This window comes from Aquarana catesbeiana, linkage group LG02 (assembly GCF_042186555.1).
Source record: "Aquarana catesbeiana isolate 2022-GZ linkage group LG02, ASM4218655v1, whole genome shotgun sequence".
Lineage (NCBI taxonomy): Eukaryota > Metazoa > Chordata > Amphibia > Anura > Ranidae > Aquarana > Aquarana catesbeiana.
Window position 1 is genome coordinate 176,987,177 of NC_133325.1, and position 20,567 is coordinate 177,007,743.

Genomic DNA, 20,567 nt, shown 5'->3' on the forward strand with positions numbered 1-20,567 from the left:
TCACGCCGCACAACTGATAGATGTTTGGCGTCTTTTCCACCCGGGGGAAAGAGACTACACCTTTTTTTCGCGCCCCCATCAAGTATACTCGCGTATTGATTTCTTTTTAATACCCCACAGCCAACTTCAGGCCGTTAAAGGCTCCGCCATTGGTTCTATCACCTGGTCAGGCCACGCCCCGGTGACAATGCAATATGCCCTTGCTGATTTTTTTAAGGGACAAAGGAGTCCATGGAGACTGAATGAAAGCCTTCTACAAGACCCAGAAATAGTTGCGGATGTTACGAAAGAAATTTCACATTACTTTCACTCAAACACTACAGATGACGGAAACGGAGGACTGATATGGGAAGCACACAAAGCGGTGATTCGCAGAGTCCTAATAAAACACGGGGCAAGACTCAAAAAACTTAGATCTGCACAACTATCGATACTACTAGACAAACTCCACAAATTGGAAGCTAAACACAAACAGACACCGACGAATACCCTGGGCAGTGAACTAGACACGATACGCACACAGATCACAGACCTTCTACACTTTAAGGCTAAGGCGGCCCTCCAAATTTCACGGAAAAAGATTTATGAATCGGGCAATAAATGCGGCAGACTACTTGCACAATCCTTAAAATCACAGAAGACAGCGTCATATATTCCACATATCCACTCTCCCACGGGACAGAAAGTAACTCTACCCCAGCATATAACACAAACATTTAGATCTTACTATGAAGCTTTATACAACCTAAACATGCCACAACCCACCCCAGAACGCATAGCAAACTACATAGCGGAATCCAACATGCCTACCCTATCAAATGCGGCACGAGACCTACTAGAAGAACCCATAACACTAACAGACATACAATTGGCAATAAAAAACACTAAACAAGGGAAAGCTCCAGGACCGGACGGTCTTACAGTCCAGTACTATAAAGACAAAGACCCGACTCAATGTGGGAGCTACCGCCCCATATCCTTACTGAATACAGACCTTAAACTGTTCACTAAAATACTGGCCACCAGACTACAACAACACATAACCAGCCTGATTCACCTAGACCAAGTGGGCTTCGTCCCAACTAGAGAGGCGAGGGACAACACCACAAAAGTCCTGAATTTGCTTTATAAGACCAACTTAGCAGGTACTACGGTCTTTCTTGGCACAGATGCTGAAAAAGCATTCGACCGGGTGAACTGGTCGTTTATGTTTGCAACGTTACGACACATTGGCCTAGGAAATAATATGCTGAACTGGATTTCGGCAATATATTCCTCACCATCTGCAAGGGTCAGGGTTAACGGCATGTTGTCAGACGCCTTTCAAATTACGAACGGCACGCGCCAAGGCTGCCCGCTCTCACCCCTCCTTTTTGCGCTTTCTTTAGAGCCCTTCTTATGCCATATCAGACTAAATCCGGACATTACGGGTGTGTCCATCGAACACACTCAATATAAGGTATCAGCATACGCTGACGACTTGATGTTCTCACTATCAAACCCGATAATCTCCCTCCCTAACCTGCTTAAAGAATTTTCTACATATGGAGCTCTCTCCTATCTGAAAATTAATTTAACTAAGTCAGAGGCAATGAGCATAGGGATCCCATTGACACAACTTACATCTCTACAATCCAGTTTTAAACTGAAATGGACAAACAAAGCTTTGAAATATCTGGGCACCTATATACCCCAAACCTTAGCGAAGTTATATGAGATCAACTTTCCTCCACTACTAACAAAAGTCAAAACATTACTAAACACATGGCAATCTGGCCTATATTCCTGGCTAGGGCGTTGTAATATTCTAAAAATGTCTATCCTACCGAAGCTACTGTATCTAATGCAAGCCCTGCCAATACACATACCTCTCCGCTTTTTCAGACAAGTACAATCGATATTCACAGACTTCGTCTGGGCTAAAAAAAGACCCAGGCTCCCTAACAAACTACTGGTGCTCCCAAAGTCTTCTGGTGGGTTGGCACTACCTAACATTCGTGCTTATTATCAGGCGGTACATTTAGGAAGACTTATAGATTGGCGTCGACACCGGGAAACCAAGTTATGGTCCCAAATGGAACAATCCCACACCACAATTCCACTGGGTGGTACCCCGTGGTGTTATCAGGGTCTACCAACGGAACTCAAACGCCATCCACTAATAGGCAACACGGCCCGAATTTGCGCACAACTAATATCTAAAACGACCATCTTTTCCCCGAACTCACCCTTATATCCAATAATAGGCAACCCCCTATTCACACCAGGCCTACAAGATGGAATTTTTAGGAAGTTGGGAGATGCAGGTATACATTTGGCCTCCCACTTTAGCTCTGGAGGATGTTGGAAAACACACTCGGAGCTCTCTGATCCCACGGGTAGGTTTCGTCTAGACTTCATACGGACACTTCAACTAAGACATTTCCTCAACTCCATCTCACCTCCCACAGATAGTAATCAAAGCCTCACGACATTAGAAGAACTTTGTACCGATACGGGTGTTTTACCACACACACTCTCACTGACCTACAACCTACTGAATACACCCCCCTCGGACTATGTACCGCCAGGCCTACTTAGATGGGAAGAGGAATTGGACTGTAGATTTAGCCCCGCAAAGAGACAACACATACTTCGTTTCACACACAAGTCTTCCATCTGCGCTAAGACCCAGGAAACAAACTATAAGGTACTCTCCAGATGGTATAGAACCCCAGTACGCCTGCATAAAATGTTCCCAACAACATCAGATACGTGCTGGCGTTGTCAAATGGACAAGGGAACTCTGTTACACATATTTTGGTCTTGCCCCAAACTCGCACATTTTTGGAAAGTGATACGAGAGATTGTACAACTGTTTACTGACAGGACTATCGCAAATGACCCAGCATTCTTTTTGCTACACGCTACAGACATTCCCGACAAGATATACAAAAAATCAGTCATCCGTCACTTGCTGGATGCAGCTAGAGCCTGCATCCCACTGTGTTGGAAATCCGCCCTCGCACCGACAATTGATATGTGGCTAGGGAAAGTAGAAGACATCAGAAAGCTGGAAGATCTTATCCACACGGCACAACACAGAGAAGAAATATTCTCTAAGACCTGGCAACTGTAGTCTATGTTTATTTACTCGACGGCAGGACAATCTCTGAGAAGAGCTGATTGTGGCCTGTGAACAGACGGGTGACAATGAGCTACTGCTGATGAATCACAATTAAGGATATGGTACTCTGTGGGAGCGGGATACGGGACCCTCCATGCTTGCGAGATACACACCCATTTTCCCCCCTTCATACCTGCTTCCCTACACTCTTCCCCTGCGCTAATCTCTCTCCTTTCTCTTTATTCCCTTTCCTTTCTTCCCTAACACTTCCTAACCTTTCTCTAGTTCCTTTTATTAATGTTTAGTTGAGGAAAAAAAAGAGGACCGACGCAATGGGCCATATTACAACAAAATGTCACATGCTTAATAAAGATTCCTCATTTAACATGCTTCCGGCTCCTCCAGGATTGGTTATCATTTTTTCAGTGTTAGGATAAAAGATGAGACGTAGTAAAACATGTTAAACGCAAAAAGTTTTGGTCTTCTAAAATATATTTTGTATGTTACGTGATACATGTGATACTCTGTAATCTGTTGGTTCATGTGGGCCGTGTTCTTTTCATAAATAAAAAATTAAAAAAAAAAAAAAAAAAAAAAGAAAAAAGAAACCACTGCAAAGTATCTTATAGTAATATATTTTTATTTTACAAATTTTTGGAGAATATAAAACTAGGCAAAAAGGCTGCAAACATCATCATGAGAACTGAGATTCAATGAAATAACAACTACCTAGAACTGAGATTCATTTAAATAACAATAACATTAATATCAACATTTAAGATTAGCAGCAATAACCACACGCATAATAAAACAATAGTCTTTAATACAATTTTTACAAATTATAAAAGGTCTGAGAACCCTCTTCAGATATCTATTGCACATTGTAATGTGCATTGACACCAACATCTGAACTTGGCCCAGGGACCTCCGCGTATTGAGCCAAGGGTGCACTCAAAAAATGTATGTATGGATGTTGTCTAGTTTGGGGTCCATATTGTGAATCAATTGGAGGCATTGAATTGGTGGGGGGCATTGGAGGAGTTATATTGAGAGGCCTGACAGGGGGGAAACCACAGTAGGAACGGGTGCAATCACAGAGGTAAGTGGAGATGGAATAGGATGTGGGATTCCTGAAGTATTTATTTCATAAATACTGAGTACATTGTCAAAACTCAAAAGGGTAAGGGTTTGGTGCTTTTTGAGGTGGAGGAGGATGGGTGGATAATACATGGTCATAAGTTGATTCCACCATGTTAGAGAACAGCTGTCTGGGAACACAGAACGAGTGTATAGACTGCTGGACCGCCATTCTCATCGCAAAATATTTTTCCACTGGGACCTCTTTTACTAGAGGAAGCAAACTCATGACAAACAATGTGTGAGGGCAGCGTTGTGCCTCCATTTGTTGGGAGATTCCAGAAACAATGCTGAGCAGCTGCCCAGTGCCATCATCCTCCACCGATTGAGCTCTCCTGTTATTTGGGGTGCGCTTATTTGACCTGTGCACTACAGAAGTATTGGTATCCTCTTGAGAATGGGATTGGGTGGGAGCCTGTGATGCTTCTGCTGCCAAGAACTCCTCTAGAGGCTGCAAGCTGCTCCATTGGGAACTAGTGCAAAGGGCTGCAGCCCACAGTTTCCTCCTCCTCCTCAGCAGGAGCTTCGACAGGTGCTCCCGGAACACCAACATCCTCCTCCTCCCAACTTGCTTCGGTGCTGTTTACTAATATAAGTTTACTAATTACTCATTGTGTCACTAGATGGAAATTCATATGTTGGAAACATCCTATTAAAAAGGAAATGAGGTAGATTGAGGAGGTATAGGGAAGGAAAGAGTGAGGGCGAGAAGGAGGGAGGGAGGGATAGAATAATTGCTTACTTCCGCAATTCTAGCACTAGTAAAGGAGAAGCCAGGTAGCCAGCATATGCATATGGTTTTTTCCTTGTGGCAGCTGAGCCACTCTTGTCCTCTCGCTGATTCCTCACATATTTGGTGTAGATATCTCGTAGACTACACCACCTCGTCTTGAGAGCGAAAACTGTAAAAAAGTAGGAACACTATTAATTATGCTTCTCTTTCCTTTCAGGTACCTAGCTACCGGCAATTCATTTGCTAGTTTGCAATACGAATACAAGCTTGGAAAATTGACCGTGAGTTCTATTGCGCATGAAACCAGTGCAGCTATCTGGCAAGTTTTAAAACATTTGGTGATGAAGAAGCCAAATAGGGAAGACTGGGCTAAAATAGCCGAAGTTTTTTGGCAGCGGTGCAATTTTCCAGATAGTGTTGGTGCAGTAGATGGAAAGCACATAAGAATAATCAGCCCAATTTGTAGTGGCTCCAAATACTTGAACTACAAAAAGTATTTCTCATTCATTCTAATGGCAGTGGCCGATGCCAATTATTCATTTATCTATGTGGATATAGGTTCATATGGAAGTAGCTCTAACTCAAGCATCTTCTCTCATTCTTCTTTTGGCAAGATGCTTCGTGAAAACTCACTGAACCTTCCTGATAATCAACCACTTCCTGGAACAAATCAACCTCTGGAGCCTTATGTCTTTGTTGGGGATGAGGCATTCCCTATTTCAGAGCGACTTCTACGGCCATATGCCAAAAGAGGACTTACCATTGAAAAGAGGGTATTTAATTACCGACTAACAAGGGCAAGTGGCGTTTCCTGCACTCAGCTATCTGCCTGAGTACGGAGCATGCCCTTGGTGCACTGCAAGCAGCCTGTGCATTGCAAAATTTTTTTCCTTGCTCGAGATGGGTACATTTTTGAGGACTCTTTAATGCATGACCTTGAAGAGCCAACATGGATCAGAACCCGTGGCAACTACAGTGGGGAAAATGTTCGCCAGAATTTTGCAGAGTACTTTATGTCAGAAAATGGGCAGCTATCGTGGCAGCTAGATGCAATTGAGGCTTAAAAGGTTAAAACACTGTATTCTGCTGAACATACTACATGGTGTCAATTTTCATTGGTTAAAATAAAGAATTACATTTGTTACTGTTCACTTGGGTGTACTATTGTCATTATTTTACAGGGTGTGTGTGTGTTTGTGTACATATATATCTTCCTATACCATATCACTAATACAGTTAACCCTAATCTGAACCTTAACCCTAATCTGAACCCTAACCCTAATTCTAAAAAAGCTAACTCTAATCTGAACCCTAACCCTAATTCTAAACAAGCTAACATTAATCTGAACCCTAACCCTAAACTGAACTCTAACCCTAATCCGAACCTTAATTCTAACAAAGCTAACCCTAATCTGAACTGTAAACCTAATCTTAACCCTAACCATAATTCTAAACAAGCTAACCCTAATCTGAACCCTAACCCTAATCTAAACCCTAAACCTAATCTGAATCCTAACCCTAATTCTAAACAAGCTAATGCTAATCTGAACCCTAACCCTAATCTGAACCCTAACCCTAATCTAAACCTAATTCTAAACAAGCTAACCCTAGTCTGAACCCTAATCCTAACCCTAATATTTTATAGGGTGTGTGTGTGTTTGTGTACATATATATCTTCCTATACCATATCAATAATATAGATAACCCTAATCTGAACCTTAACCCTAATCTGAACCCTAACCCTAATTCTAAACAAGCTAACCCTAATCTGAACCCTAACCCTAATTCTAAACAAGCTAACCCTAATCTGAACCCTAACCCTAATTCTAAACAAGCTAACCCTAATCTGAACCCTAACCCTAATCTGAACCCTAATTCTAACAAAGCTAACCCTAACCCTAATCTGAACCCTAACCCTAATCTCAACCCTAACCCTCATCTGAACCCTAACCCTAATTCTAAACAAGCTAACCCTAATCTGAACCCTCTTGCCATCCTGTGTTTTTTTTCCAGTATCTTTGTGTCTTGGGTCCCTGCTGTCCCAGAGGTACTGTCTTTGTTGTACCACCCTTATCAGATCCTCATTTTCAACGCCAGTCTTCCTGCGACTACTGGGCATCTTGGCATGAAATATAACACTGACCAGCACAGCACATGGACCAAAAACAGGAAGTGAGGTAGTGAAGGAAAGGGAGGGGCTGTGAGGAGGAATGGATGGGAGGAGTAGGAGGGGGAAGAAGAAGAAAAAAATGAATATCGCAGTGATGTGAATGTACAATTGCGTTTTCATTGCGATTTCAATTGCACACACAGGACCCTTTTTTTACGCAGCTTAGATTTGCAACGCATTGATGTAAAAGGCACTAATAGAAAAACTATGTTATTTAAATGACTTGCGAATTTGAGCGATCACAATGGCTCAAATTCGCAATAGAATTCGCAGCAGTGTGAACCGGCCCTTACACAGACACACATCTGATCATATACACAATCTTTATTTCAAGAATATAACTACATTATTAAAATTATTTTTACATTTTGTATTTTAATATAGATCTTGTAATCTTATGCTATTTTATACAAGAACTAAACGGACTCTCTATTTCTGGACTTTTCTTATCAATATAAGTTACAGAATATCGAGAGAATATTCTTATATTTAACATGTGTGAACGTGCAGATTAGCGATTTTTTTGTGTGGGGGGGGGATCTGCTGACACATGGTGCTTACACATCGTGGGCGGGGGCGCAGTCTGGCCTCTTCGTCCTGGGTCCTAGAGGACCTTGTCCTGGCACTGGCTGGCTTTATAGTGTATTATTTTTCTCAAAGCCGACGGAACGTTACACCCTGGCAAATTTAGGGAAATATACATTATTAGTAGGTGATTTCAGTCACAGGGCCTAGATTCTCTTGCATTTGCTGTCAAATGGCCTGAACTTTCAGGACAATTTAAATCTACCCCATCAATGGGTGTAGAGGGTAAATGCCAATGAATACAAAGGAGGATGTTATTGCTAAAACCCTCATGTGCAGCACATCAGGTATCTGGCAAATGTGTGTGGAGAGGGGATTCATAGAAACAAGTGTGCCAGATCACCCTCTCTGGATTTTTTTCTTTGAAGTTCCATCTGTTGGCCCTTCAATTGCATATGGAAATCTGTCCCTTTCTCGTTACAGTTATTTAGTATATATAGATGTAGCACTCTGATGTTTAGGCAGGGATGCTATTAAATTTAGTTGCCAGGCTGTAGTCACCTTGGCCAATTGTTAGGAGATCAATTGATTTCCCCCTAATTCTGGAATTGCTGAAAAGATTATGGATGAATGGGGTGTCTCAGACAATGGGCAGGGATTTTCTTGGGTCCCTTGGCCTGCTGGGAGAGCCTATTTATTTGGGTGGAGTCAGGTGATCGGGGTTCTGTGCCACCTGGACGGCTGTCTGGGTGGACATGTGTCGTATTGCCCTGGGCTGCTAGGTCAGAAAACTAAGGTCTATAGCGAGGACATCTGGCAGCTAGGCTGTTTGAGGGTCTATCCAGAAGCAGGAGAGCAGTGTAGGGTTGGGACTGTGGGCTTGTAGTTAAACAAGAAGTAACAGTTCCACCGTCCGGGGAACCAGTTGTGTTCAGAGGTAGAGGGGAAGCTCTCGCCACTAAGGACCATCCACCTTGTTACCGGAGACCACTGTGAGTAAGCTGAGGCCAGTACCAGAGCAGACTTCTCGCCAACCGGGGACGGTGAAAAAGTGGGAAAACTTCAGCAAGTGCCAAGTCAGGGACCCAGCGGGACAGCAGAGGTGACACTTGTGGAGCATCAGTGAGTGCCAAGCCAGGGACCTAGCGTGTCTGCAGGGGTGAAGCTTGAAGAGTATCAGTGAGTGCCAAGCCAGGGACCCAGCAGGGAAGGGGGGGTGACGCTTGAGGAAGATACTAAGTGCTACAAGTGGAAGAGCTCAGGGGATCCAGTGGCTAGTGGATCTGAAGTCTAGTTGAGAGAGACTGGGAACTCTTTGAGTGAAGACCCACAATGAGTAAACTAAGAACTGTTCGTGTTGCAAATAGTTGACTTCAATTGCCGTTAGTAATAGATTCAAGATGTTGCCATAGGAGACAGCGGTCCTACTTACACAGAAGTGGTATCTGGCTGAAGGCCTTCACCTGTATAGCTGTCTACCTATAGAAGTCTCAGAGTCTGCCAATTATCTTTGCATCTACCAAAGGGTGTCCTGGCCCTAACCCTCTCTCCCACCGTTCTGTTTAGGAGACAATAAATCTCTTTTCATTCAAAAAGTGCCTGGCGCCCACCTGTTCATCTTACATTACCCACCATGCCTTGTAACCCACTTTACACAGAAGGATGTCAGCTATCCCTGACTCTGGAGGTCACCATTGGGCTTCAGGGGCCCTGGGACTTTGCTATATAAAAATTCCCATTCTGGATATCTGCCATGACAGTTTACTCCTTGGAAAGAGACACCGGTAGCTATGAAGTCACTAAAGATGTTTTTTGAGCAATGTGGGAGGGATAGTTACTGAGTTCAGTACAATAAATCTTCAGGTAATACCAGTTCTTGCTGTTATCCACTCCTTTCTTTATCCCTCCCTGTTCCGCGGATGCTCCAGGTTAATGTGTACAGCCTATCACTGACTTGCAAAGTCTTCCCTTTCTAATTAATAAAATGCAACTGGGCAGCTGGACTAGTCTTGAAATGTACTACTGCCAATCTATTGTCACAGTTTGGTGTTTTCATTGAGACAGTCATTCAACAGAATCATAAAAGGAAAGAGAACAAGCTGACCCAGATAAGGTAAAATAACAAGCCACATTGCTATGCTGATCACAGCTCTCAGTGTTCAATAAAAAGGCGCCGCTCGGCAGATTAAATACTTCTTTTTTTTATATATATAAATCTCAATCAATATCAATTCAGCTAGAACTTACTTAGTAGTTTTCAGGTTGTCAGTTTTTGTTGCTGTCTGAGGCATCATGGGGAGTTCTCCCCTCAGACCCCTCCCAATGTTATTAACAGACCAGAATTAAGGTAAAAACTGTAAGGAATTGGAATCTAGCTAATTTAGATTGAATCTATAATTTTGAGTTACTTCTTATTATGTGATGGCACTTTTTGTGAATTAAATTTTTTTACATGCTTGCTGTTTCTTTTTCTATGCTTGCATTTCATTTACAGAATTGTAGATGGTCCCTGTGATAGCTATCTGTGTTTCATGTTATTAAATTGTAAGCAACCTTGCAGAATGTTGGGGTGTACGTTGTGCCCAGGTTGCAGCAGTTTTGCTGGCCGAATATGAATTCTGAAAATGACACACATCGTGGGCGGGGGCGCAGTCTGGCCTCTTCGTCCTGGGTCCTAGAGGACCTTGTCCTGGCACTGGCTGGCTTTATAGTGTATTATTTTTCTCAAAGCCGACGGAACGTTACACCCTGGCAAATTTAGGGAAATATACATTATTAGTAGGTGATTTCAGTCACAGGGCCTAGATTCTCTTGCATTTGCTGTCAAATGGCCTGAACTTTCAGGACAATTTAAATCTACCCCATCAATGGGTGTAGAGGGTAAATGCCAATGAATACAAAGGAGGATGTTATTGCTAAAACCCTCATGTGCAGCACATCAGGTATCTGGCAAATGTGTGTGGAGAGGGGATTCATAGAAACAAGTGTGCCAGATCACCCTCTCTGGATTTTTTTCTTTGAAGTTCCATCTGTTGGCCCTTCAATTGCATATGGAAATCTGTCCCTTTCTCGTTACAGTTATTTAGTATATATAGATGTAGCACTCTGATGTTTAGGCAGGGATGCTATTAAATTTAGTTGCCAGGCTGTAGTCACCTTGGCCAATTGTTAGGAGATCAATTGATTTCCCCCTAATTCTGGAATTGCTGAAAAGATTATGGATGAATGGGGTGTCTCAGACAATGGGCAGGGATTTTCTTGGGTCCCTTGGCCTGCTGGGAGAGCCTATTTATTTGGGTGGAGTCAGGTGATCGGGGTTCTGTGCCACCTGGACGGCTGTCTGGGTGGACATGTGTCGTATTGCCCTGGGCTGCTAGGTCAGAAAACTAAGGTCTATAGCGAGGACATCTGGCAGCTAGGCTGTTTGAGGGTCTATCCAGAAGCAGGAGAGCAGTGTAGGGTTGGGACTGTGGGCTTGTAGTTAAACAAGAAGTAACAGTTCCACCGTCCGGGGAACCAGTTGTGTTCAGAGGTAGAGGGGAAGCTCTCGCCACTAAGGACCATCCACCTTGTTACCGGAGACCACTGTGAGTAAGCTGAGGCCAGTACCAGAGCAGACTTCTCGCCAACCGGGGACGGTGAAAAAGTGGGAAAACTTCAGCAAGTGCCAAGTCAGGGACCCAGCGGGACAGCAGAGGTGACACTTGTGGAGCATCAGTGAGTGCCAAGCCAGGGACCTAGCGTGTCTGCAGGGGTGAAGCTTGAAGAGTATCAGTGAGTGCCAAGCCAGGGACCCAGCAGGGAAGGGGGGGTGACGCTTGAGGAAGATACTAAGTGCTACAAGTGGAAGAGCTCAGGGGATCCAGTGGCTAGTGGATCTGAAGTCTAGTTGAGAGAGACTGGGAACTCTTTGAGTGAAGACCCACAATGAGTAAACTAAGAACTGTTCGTGTTGCAAATAGTTGACTTCAATTGCCGTTAGTAATAGATTCAAGATGTTGCCATAGGAGACAGCGGTCCTACTTACACAGAAGTGGTATCTGGCTGAAGGCCTTCACCTGTATAGCTGTCTACCTATAGAAGTCTCAGAGTCTGCCAATTATCTTTGCATCTACCAAAGGGTGTCCTGGCCCTAACCCTCTCTCCCACCGTTCTGTTTAGGAGACAATAAATCTCTTTTCATTCAAAAAGTGCCTGGCGCCCACCTGTTCATCTTACATTACCCACCATGCCTTGTAACCCACTTTACACAGAAGGATGTCAGCTATCCCTGACTCTGGAGGTCACCATTGGGCTTCAGGGGCCCTGGGACTTTGCTATATAAAAATTCCCATTCTGGATATCTGCCATGACAGTTTACTCCTTGGAAAGAGACACCGGTAGCTATGAAGTCACTAAAGATGTTTTTTGAGCAATGTGGGAGGGATAGTTACTGAGTTCAGTACAATAAATCTTCAGGTAATACCAGTTCTTGCTGTTATCCACTCCTTTCTTTATCCCTCCCTGTTCCGCGGATGCTCCAGGTTAATGTGTACAGCCTATCACTGCCTTGCAAAGTCTTCCCTTTCTAATTAATAAAATGCAACTGGGCAGCTGGACTAGTCTTGAAATGTACTACTGCCAATCTATTGTCACAGTTTGGTGTTTTCATTGAGACAGTCATTCAACAGAATCATAAAAGGAAAGAGAACAAGCTGACCCAGATAAGGTAAAATAACAAGCCACATTGCTATGCTGATCACAGCTCTCAGTGTTCAATAAAAAGGCGCCGCTCGGCAGATTAAATACTTCTTTTTTTTATATATATAAATCTCAATCAATATCAATTCAGCTAGAACTTACTTAGTAGTTTTCAGGTTGTCAGTTTTTGTTGCTGTCTGAGGCATCATGGGGAGTTCTCCCCTCAGACCCCTCCCAATGTTATTAACAGACCAGAATTAAGGTAAAAACTGTAAGGAATTGGAATCTAGCTAATTTAGATTGAATCTATAATTTTGAGTTACTTCTTATTATGTGATGGCACTTTTTGTGAATTAAATTTTTTTACATGCTTGCTGTTTCTTTTTCTATGCTTGCATTTCATTTACAGAATTGTAGATGGTCCCTGTGATAGCTATCTGTGTTTCATGTTATTAAATTGTAAGCAACCTTGCAGAATGTTGGGGTGTACGTTGTGCCCAGGTTGCAGCAGTTTTGCTGGCCGAATATGAATTCTGAAAATGACAGTTGCCTGGTTGTAATAATTATTCAATAGCCTTTTGGTTTTTTTTAAGGCACTGACCTGAGACAATTGTACAGCTCTGGAGTTTTGGGCTTAATGAGAACAAGTCAAATTCACAAAGATCAGTGTTATGAGAGTAAAAGTTAATTATCTTATTTTAATTTTTATTTGGATTGCTGAAATATACAGTTCACAAAAGCTGGAATCATTATTGCATACTCAGTTTACCGTGTGATATGTGTATGTTAAACTGGTGTTATTTTAACTTCACATACTTTACTTGATCTATTATGCCCTGTACACACGGTGGGATTTTCCGACAACAAATGTTCAATGGGAGCTTGTTGTCGGAAATTTCGACCGTGTGTAGGCTCCATCGGACATTTTCCGTCGGAATTTCCGACAAACAAAATTTGAGATCTGGATCTCAAATTTTCTGACAACAAAATCCATTCTGGTAAATTCTGATCGTGTGTACACAATTCAGACGCAGAAAGTTCCATGCATGCTCTGAATCAATTACGAGACGGAAGCGCTCGGTCTGGTAAAACTATCGTTCGTAATGGAGATAGCACATTCGTCACACTGCAAATTTTTAAATCTTTTAAAAAGAGCGCATTCTCTTCTTCTTAAGAATGCTAGAATAATGAAGTTGTTTTGCTGCTCATATTCACACAGAGTTCTGACAACCTGATTTCTTTATCATTTCTCGTGATCTCATGAATAACTTTTTTTTTTTTTTTTTTTTGTCAGATCTCCATAATAATGTTTCAATTTTTGGTTATAGTGTTTTTTTTTTTTTTTTCTCCAGATCTCCCTTTTTTTTTTTTTTTATAGTGATCTCCATAATTTATTCTTTTGTTTTGTTTCAAGTTACCACAACACCATTATTATCTTGTATTTTTGAAATGTACCTGCCTACTCACAAACAAACTGGCCTTTTTGAAGTTAAAAACATAGCCAAGTATTTGTGAAAAACAAATAGCCATTCATTATGGGTCATAACAAAATAAAGAGGAAGGCAACGCTGGAGAAACTGGTGAAATTTGCGAAGCCTTTGTACTCCAGGGCACACATCAATTATTTTACAGTCAAAATTGGTGGCCTGAGGAGTCCTTATAATAGTGAGCACAATCAGGTCCAGGACTGCAAGAGATTAAGAACAGCAGCAGATGACATATATTTCCCCAGGCTGTGGTCTTAAAACAGCCTGCGTCTTTTGTCAGACCACACCAAAACCAGGCCATCACTCTCTCTGGTCTTCCTTACACGCTTGCTTCCAGGCTGTGGCTCTGGTGTTGTAGTTGTGGCAGGAGGTGGAGGAGGAGGAGGAGAACCATGGTTGAACTCACAAACGTGGCTTTGGCTTGTGAGTTCGCCCCTCCACCCCTTATTTAGGGCTTGTAACATAACTTCCTCACATAAGAGATGTTGGCCCTCCTCTATTTTCCTGCATTTTGTAGGCTGCTGTGTAGGCATAGTCCTCTTGATTATTGGGGGGGTTCTGAGGGCCACAGTAGCCTTCTGAAATAGGCCAAGTGCTGCCTCCTCCAGGTTACTCCTCTTCCTGGGACTTTTTTGTGGAAGGTGGAGGGGAGGAACCTGGGGTTCCGGCAGGCGACTAGGCCCGGCTACCTCCTGGCTGCCACTTACCCCTGCCACCTCCTGGCTGCCACTTTCCACGGCCTCCTCCTGGCTGAGACTTTCCTATGTATGAAAAGGGGACATAGTTTTAGTTTTTGGTTCATCAATCACACACAATTTTCTGCTCATGACTGTTGCAAATTGAATGTTAATAAATAGAAAAGACTATCATTCAGCAGTTTTCATTCTTGTCCCAATCATTTGTGGCTACTACGGTCTATTGATATGTAAAACACTTTGTAAAATCAGAAATTACTGATCAATAATAACATCTAGTTAACATCATTAAATATTTGACTAGAAATATGTTGAACAATGCTATACCTGGCTCAAGCTGGGCTCCTCCACTTCTTCCTGGCTGGAAGGCCAGGTTGGACATCGGAAGCCTCAGCTGAGGTGGAAAGGAAGCCTGGAAGAAAGATTGGAGAGTGCTGGCCTGGGTTCAGTCTGGCCTGCCAGAAAATGCAGTCTGTCACAGTACCACAGCCTGGGTACATAAATGTCATCTGCTGCAGCTCCTGATCTCTAGGAATCCTGGACCTTCTTGCACTCCCTATTATAAGTGCTCCTCATGCCACCAATTAGGGCCTTCAAATAGGGGATGTCTGGTGTGGGGATCACCGGCTTCACAAATTCCAGCAATTGATCCAGCGCTGCCTTCCGGTTTGGTTTATTGTTATAAAAGGGGTGGTTTACCTGCCACAGACAGGGCAGCTCCCTGTACATATCAAGGAATATGGGGACAAAGTCCTCATCATTGAATAGATCCATTTTCTCTGCAAGACACAACACAAGACAAACCCTAATGTCAGGCTAAACTCTTCTAATCTTGTCCCAATATAGGCCTCAATCTAGAAGCAGTATAGGCCGCTGATGCACCAAGTTAAAATTATACCTTTGTTAGAATGATCAGCGCTTCCGCTACTCCTTCCTCCGCTCACAGATCATACGTATGACACACGCGTGTTACGCTTTATTTACACTGCGCATGCATGAAACTCCGCCCACCCCAGACGTTCATTCTAGTATATTCCCCGCTCCTTGTCTTTCGGCGCAGTAGGAGAGCACATGGTGGAGAGACAAGTGCATGCAGACAGCAGCAGCACCGACAAAAGCCCGGAGCCACAAACGTCCTGATCCCGGAGGGTATTTAAGGCCTCGAATATGGCCTTTATAGAAATGGTGGAGACGGTGGACATCTTCAAGAGGGCCGACTATGATGGGAAGCATGGACCGTACCCAAACCCAAATATGAGAAAGGCCAAGATCATGACTAAAGTTGTGAAAAGTCTGCCAAAGAATTTTGGGGTACGGCGATCCAAGGATCAACTGAGGAAACGCTGGTCAGACCTGAAATTAAGGGAGCAGGATCAGTACAGAAGAATCAAGAGAGTGCTGCAAAAAAGTAAGTATTTTGCTGTGTGTTCTTATTCTTCTTCTTACACTCGCGCTGCTCCATGTGCTTTTCTTTACTGTTGTATAGTTTAAAATGGCAAGTTTCAGGTTCGTGGGCACAGTAATCGTTTGTAGTAAACATTGTTCGTTCGCCCACTAATACAATGTTTTTTGCAGATGCATGTTAACTACATTTGGTCATGCATATCTGTCTTAAAAGAAGTTTAGTACATTGTTGTCTAGATGAGTTTGTAACTAGAATGAAATGAAAACTTAATTCAGTGTAAGGAGAGGACACTCAGCAGCTGTTTACACATCTGGACGCAGGAGCACTAGTGTGGGAAACCAGAACAAAATTTTTAGGGTATCTCACACAGGTGCTCCAGTGGATACTAGGGGTCTCTACATGTGTGATACTTTAACAAAAAAGGTAAGTATTCCAGCTTTGTAAAGGGAAAAAATCATGTCTTCAGCTGCCAAAACAGACAATTGTACAACACTTCCAAGCAATGTTTCATATTACTATTTCTTGCCTCAAATATCTGTGTGCTAAGTATACCTTTATTTTATTCACATAGGGGAGAAAAGACTTGGGACGTCTGAGGTCACCAGGGTCCCCCAACCCCTTAAAGAAGGGGAAATCCAAAAACAGCAACCAGAGGATGTGGAGGAAGGAGAGGTTATATATATTATATTGTCAAATAACCCTAATCTCAACCCTAACCCTCATCTGAACCCTAACCCTAATCTGAACCCTAACCCTAATTCTAAACAAGCTAACCCTAATCTGAACCCTCTTGCCATCCTGTGTTTTTTTTCCAGTATCTTTGTGTCTTGGGTCCCTGCTGTCCCAGAGGTACTGTCTTTGTTGTACCACCCTTATCAGATCCTCATTTTCAACGCCAGTCTTCCTGCGACTACTGGGCATCTTGGCATGAAATATAACACTGACCAGCACAGCACATGGACCAAAAACAGGAAGTGAGGTAGTGAAGGGAAGGGAGGGGCTGTGAGGAGGAATGGATGGGAGGAGTAGGAGGGGGAAGAAGAAGAAAAAAATGAATATCGCAGTGATGTGAATGTACAATTGCGTTTTCATTGCGATTTCAATTGCACACACAGGACCCTTTTTTTACGCAGCTTAGATTTGCAACGCATTGATGTAAAAGGCACTAATAGAAAAACTATGTTATTTAAATGACTTGCGAATTTGAGCGATCACAACGGCTCAAATTCGCAATAGAATTCGCAGCAGTGTGAACCGGCCCTTACACAGACATACATCTGATCATATACACAATCTTCATTTCAAGAATATAACTACATTATTAAAATTATTTTTACATTTTGTATTTTAATATAGATCTTGTAATCTTATGCTATTTTATTATTATACCCATTTTTGAGCTTTTACACAAGAACTGAACGGACTCTATTTCTGGACTTTTCTTATCAATATAAGTTACAGAATATTGAGAGAATATTCTTATATTTAACAGGTGTGAACGTGCAGATTAGCGATTTTTTTGTGGGGGGGGGATTTGCTGACACATGGTGCTTACACATCGTGGGCGGGGGCGCAGTCTGGCCTCTTCGTCCTGGGTGCTAGAGGACCTTGTCCTGGCACTGGCTGGCTTTATAGTGTATTATTTTTCTCAAAGCCGACGGAACGTTACACCCTGGCAAATTTAGGGAAATTTACATTATTAGTAGGTGATTTCAGTCACAGGGCCTAGATTCTCTTGCATTTGCTGTCAAATGGCCTGAACTTTCAGGACAATTTAAATCTACCCCATCAATGGGTGTAGAAGGTAAATGCCAATGAATACAAAGGAGGGTGTTATTGCTAAAACCCTCATGTGCAGCACATCAGGTATCTGGCAAATGTGTGTGGAGAGGGGATTCATAGAAACAAGTGTGCCAGATCACCCTCTCTGGATTTTTTTCTTTGAAGTTCCATCTGTTGGCCCTTCAATTGCATATGGAAATCTGTTCCTTTCTCGTTACAGTTATTTAGTATATATAGATGTAGCATTCTGATGTTTAGGCAGGGATGCTATTAAATTTAGTTGCCAGGCTGTAGTCGCCTTGGCCAATTGTTAGGAGATCAATTGATTTCCCCCTAATTCTGGAATTGCTGAAAAGATTATGGATTAATGGGGTGTCTCAGACAATGGGCAGGGATTTTCTTGGGTCCCTTGGCCTGCTGGGAGAGCCTATTTATTTGGGTGGAGTCAGGTGATCGGGGTTCTGTGCCACCTGGACGGCTGTCTGGGTGGACATGTGTTGTATTGCCCTGGGCTGCTAGGTCAGAAAACTAAGGCCTATAGCGAGGACATCTGGCAGCTAGGCTGTTTGAGGGACTATCCAGAAGCAGGAGAGCAGCGTAGGGTTGGGACTGTGGGCTTGGAACCAGTTGTGTTCAGAGGTAGAGGGGAAGCTCTCGCCACTAAGGGACCATCCACCTTGTTACCGGAGACCACTGTGAGTAAGCTGAGGCCAGTACCAGAGCAGACTTCTCGCCAACCGGGGACGGTGAAAAAGTGGGAAAACTTCAGCAAGTGCCAAGTCAGGGACCCAGCGGGACAGCAGAGGTGACACTTGTGGAGCATCAGTGAGTGCCAAGCCAGGGACCTAGCGTGTCTGCAGGGGTGAAGCTTGAAGAGTATCTGTGAGTGCCAAGCCAGGGACCCAGCAGGGAAGCGGGGGGTGACGCTTGAGGAAGATACTAAGTGCTACAAGTGGAAGAGCTCAGGGGATCCAGTGGCTAGTGGATCTGAAGTCTAGTTGAGAGAAACTGGGAACTCTTTGAGTGAAGACCCACAATGAGTAAACCGTTAGTAATAGATTCAAGATGTTGCCATAGGAGACAGCGGTCCTACTTATACAGAAGTGGTATCTGGCTGAAGGCCTTCACCTGTATAGCTGTCTACCTATAGAAGTCTCAGAGTCTGCCAATTATCTTTGCATCTACCAAAGGGTGTCCTGGCCCTAACCCTCTCTCCCACCGTTCTGTTTAGGAGACAATAAATCTCTTTTCATTCAAAAAGTGCCTGGCGCCCACCTGTTCATCTTACATTACCCACCATGCCTTGTAACCCACTTTACACAGAAGGATGTCAGCTGTCCCTAACTCTGGAGGTCACCATTGGGCTTCAGGGGCCCTGGGACTTTGCTACATAAAAATTCCCATTCTGGATATCTCCCATGACAGTTTACTCCTTGGAAAGAGACACCAGTAGCTATGAAGTCACTAAAGATGTTTTTTGAGCAATGTGGGAGGGATAGTTACTGAGTTCAGTACAATAAATCTTCAGGTAATACCAGTTCTTGCTGTTATCCACTCCTTTCTTTATCCCTCCCTGTTCCGCGGATGCTCCAGGTTAATGTGTACAGCCTATCACTGCCTTGCAAAGTCTTCCCTTTCTAAATAATAAAATGCAACTGGGCAGCTGGACTAGTCTTGAAATGTACTACTGCCAATCTATTGTCACAGTTTGGTGTTTTTATTGAGACAGTCATTCAACAGAATCATAAAAGGAAAGAGAACAAGCTGACCCAGATAAGGTAAAATAACAAGCCACATTGCTATGCTGATCACAGCTCTCAGTGTTCAATAAAAAGGCGCCGCTCGGCAGATTAAATACTTCTTTTTTTATATATATATAAATCTCAATCAATATCAATTCAGCTAGAACTTACTTAGTAGTTTTCAGGTTGTCAGTTTTTTGTTGCTGTCTGAGGCATCATGGGGAGTTCTCCCCTCAGACCCCTCTCAATGTTATTAACAGACCAGAATTAAGGTAAAAACTGTAAGGAATTGGAATCTGGCTAATTTAGATTGAATCTATAATTTTGAGTTACTTCTTATTATGTGATGGCACTTTTTGATGTGAATTAATTTTTTTTACATGCTTGCTGTTTCTTTTTCTATGCTTGCATTTCATTTACAGAATTGTAGATGGTCCCTGTGATAGCTATCTGCGTTTCATGTTATTAAATTGTAAGCAACCTTGCAGAATGTTGGGGTGTATGTTGTGCCCAGGTTGCAGCAGTTTTGCTGGCAGAATATGAATTCTGAAAATGACAGTTGCCTGGTTGTGATAATTATCCAATAGCCTTTTGTTTTTTTTTAAGGCACTGACCTGAGACAATTGTACAGCTCTGGAGTTTTGGGCTTAATGAGAACAAGTCAAATTCACAAAGATCAGTGTTATGAGAGTAAAAGTTAATTATCTTATTTTAATTTTTATTTGGATTGCTAAAATATACAGTTCACAAAAGCTGGAATCATTATTGCATACTCAGTTTACATTGTGATATGTGTGTGTTAAACTGGTGTTATTTTAACTTCACATACTTTACTTGATCTATTATGCCCTGCACACACGGTCGGATTTTCCGACAACAAATGTTCAGTGGGAGCTTGTTGTCGGAAATTCCGACCGTGTGTAGGCTCCATCGGACATTTTCCGTCGGAATTTCCGACAAACAAAATTTGAGATCTGGATCTCAAATTTTCTGACAACAAAATCCATTCTGGTAAATTCTGATCATGTGTACACAATTCAGACGCAGAAAGTTCCATGCATGCTCTGAATCAATTACGAGACGGAAGCGCTCGGTCTGGTAAAAC

General features: G+C 42.8%; 1 protein-coding gene across 2 annotated transcripts in view; it reads left to right on the top strand.

Moving 5' to 3' along the window:
• Nucleotides 1–19,305: 19,305 nt before the first annotated feature.
• The window catches only part of LOC141127438 (retinol dehydrogenase 16-like), a 198,537-nt gene continuing 197,275 nt past the window's right edge, over nucleotides 19,306–20,567 (top strand). Inside the window, exon 1 of one of the 2 annotated variants that reach the window (XM_073613871.1) lies at nucleotides 19,306–19,498. The gene's annotated coding sequence lies outside the window, so the exon portion shown is untranslated. The remainder of the gene's footprint in view (nucleotides 19,499–20,567) is intronic. The other variant, XM_073613868.1, reaches the window with a different exon arrangement.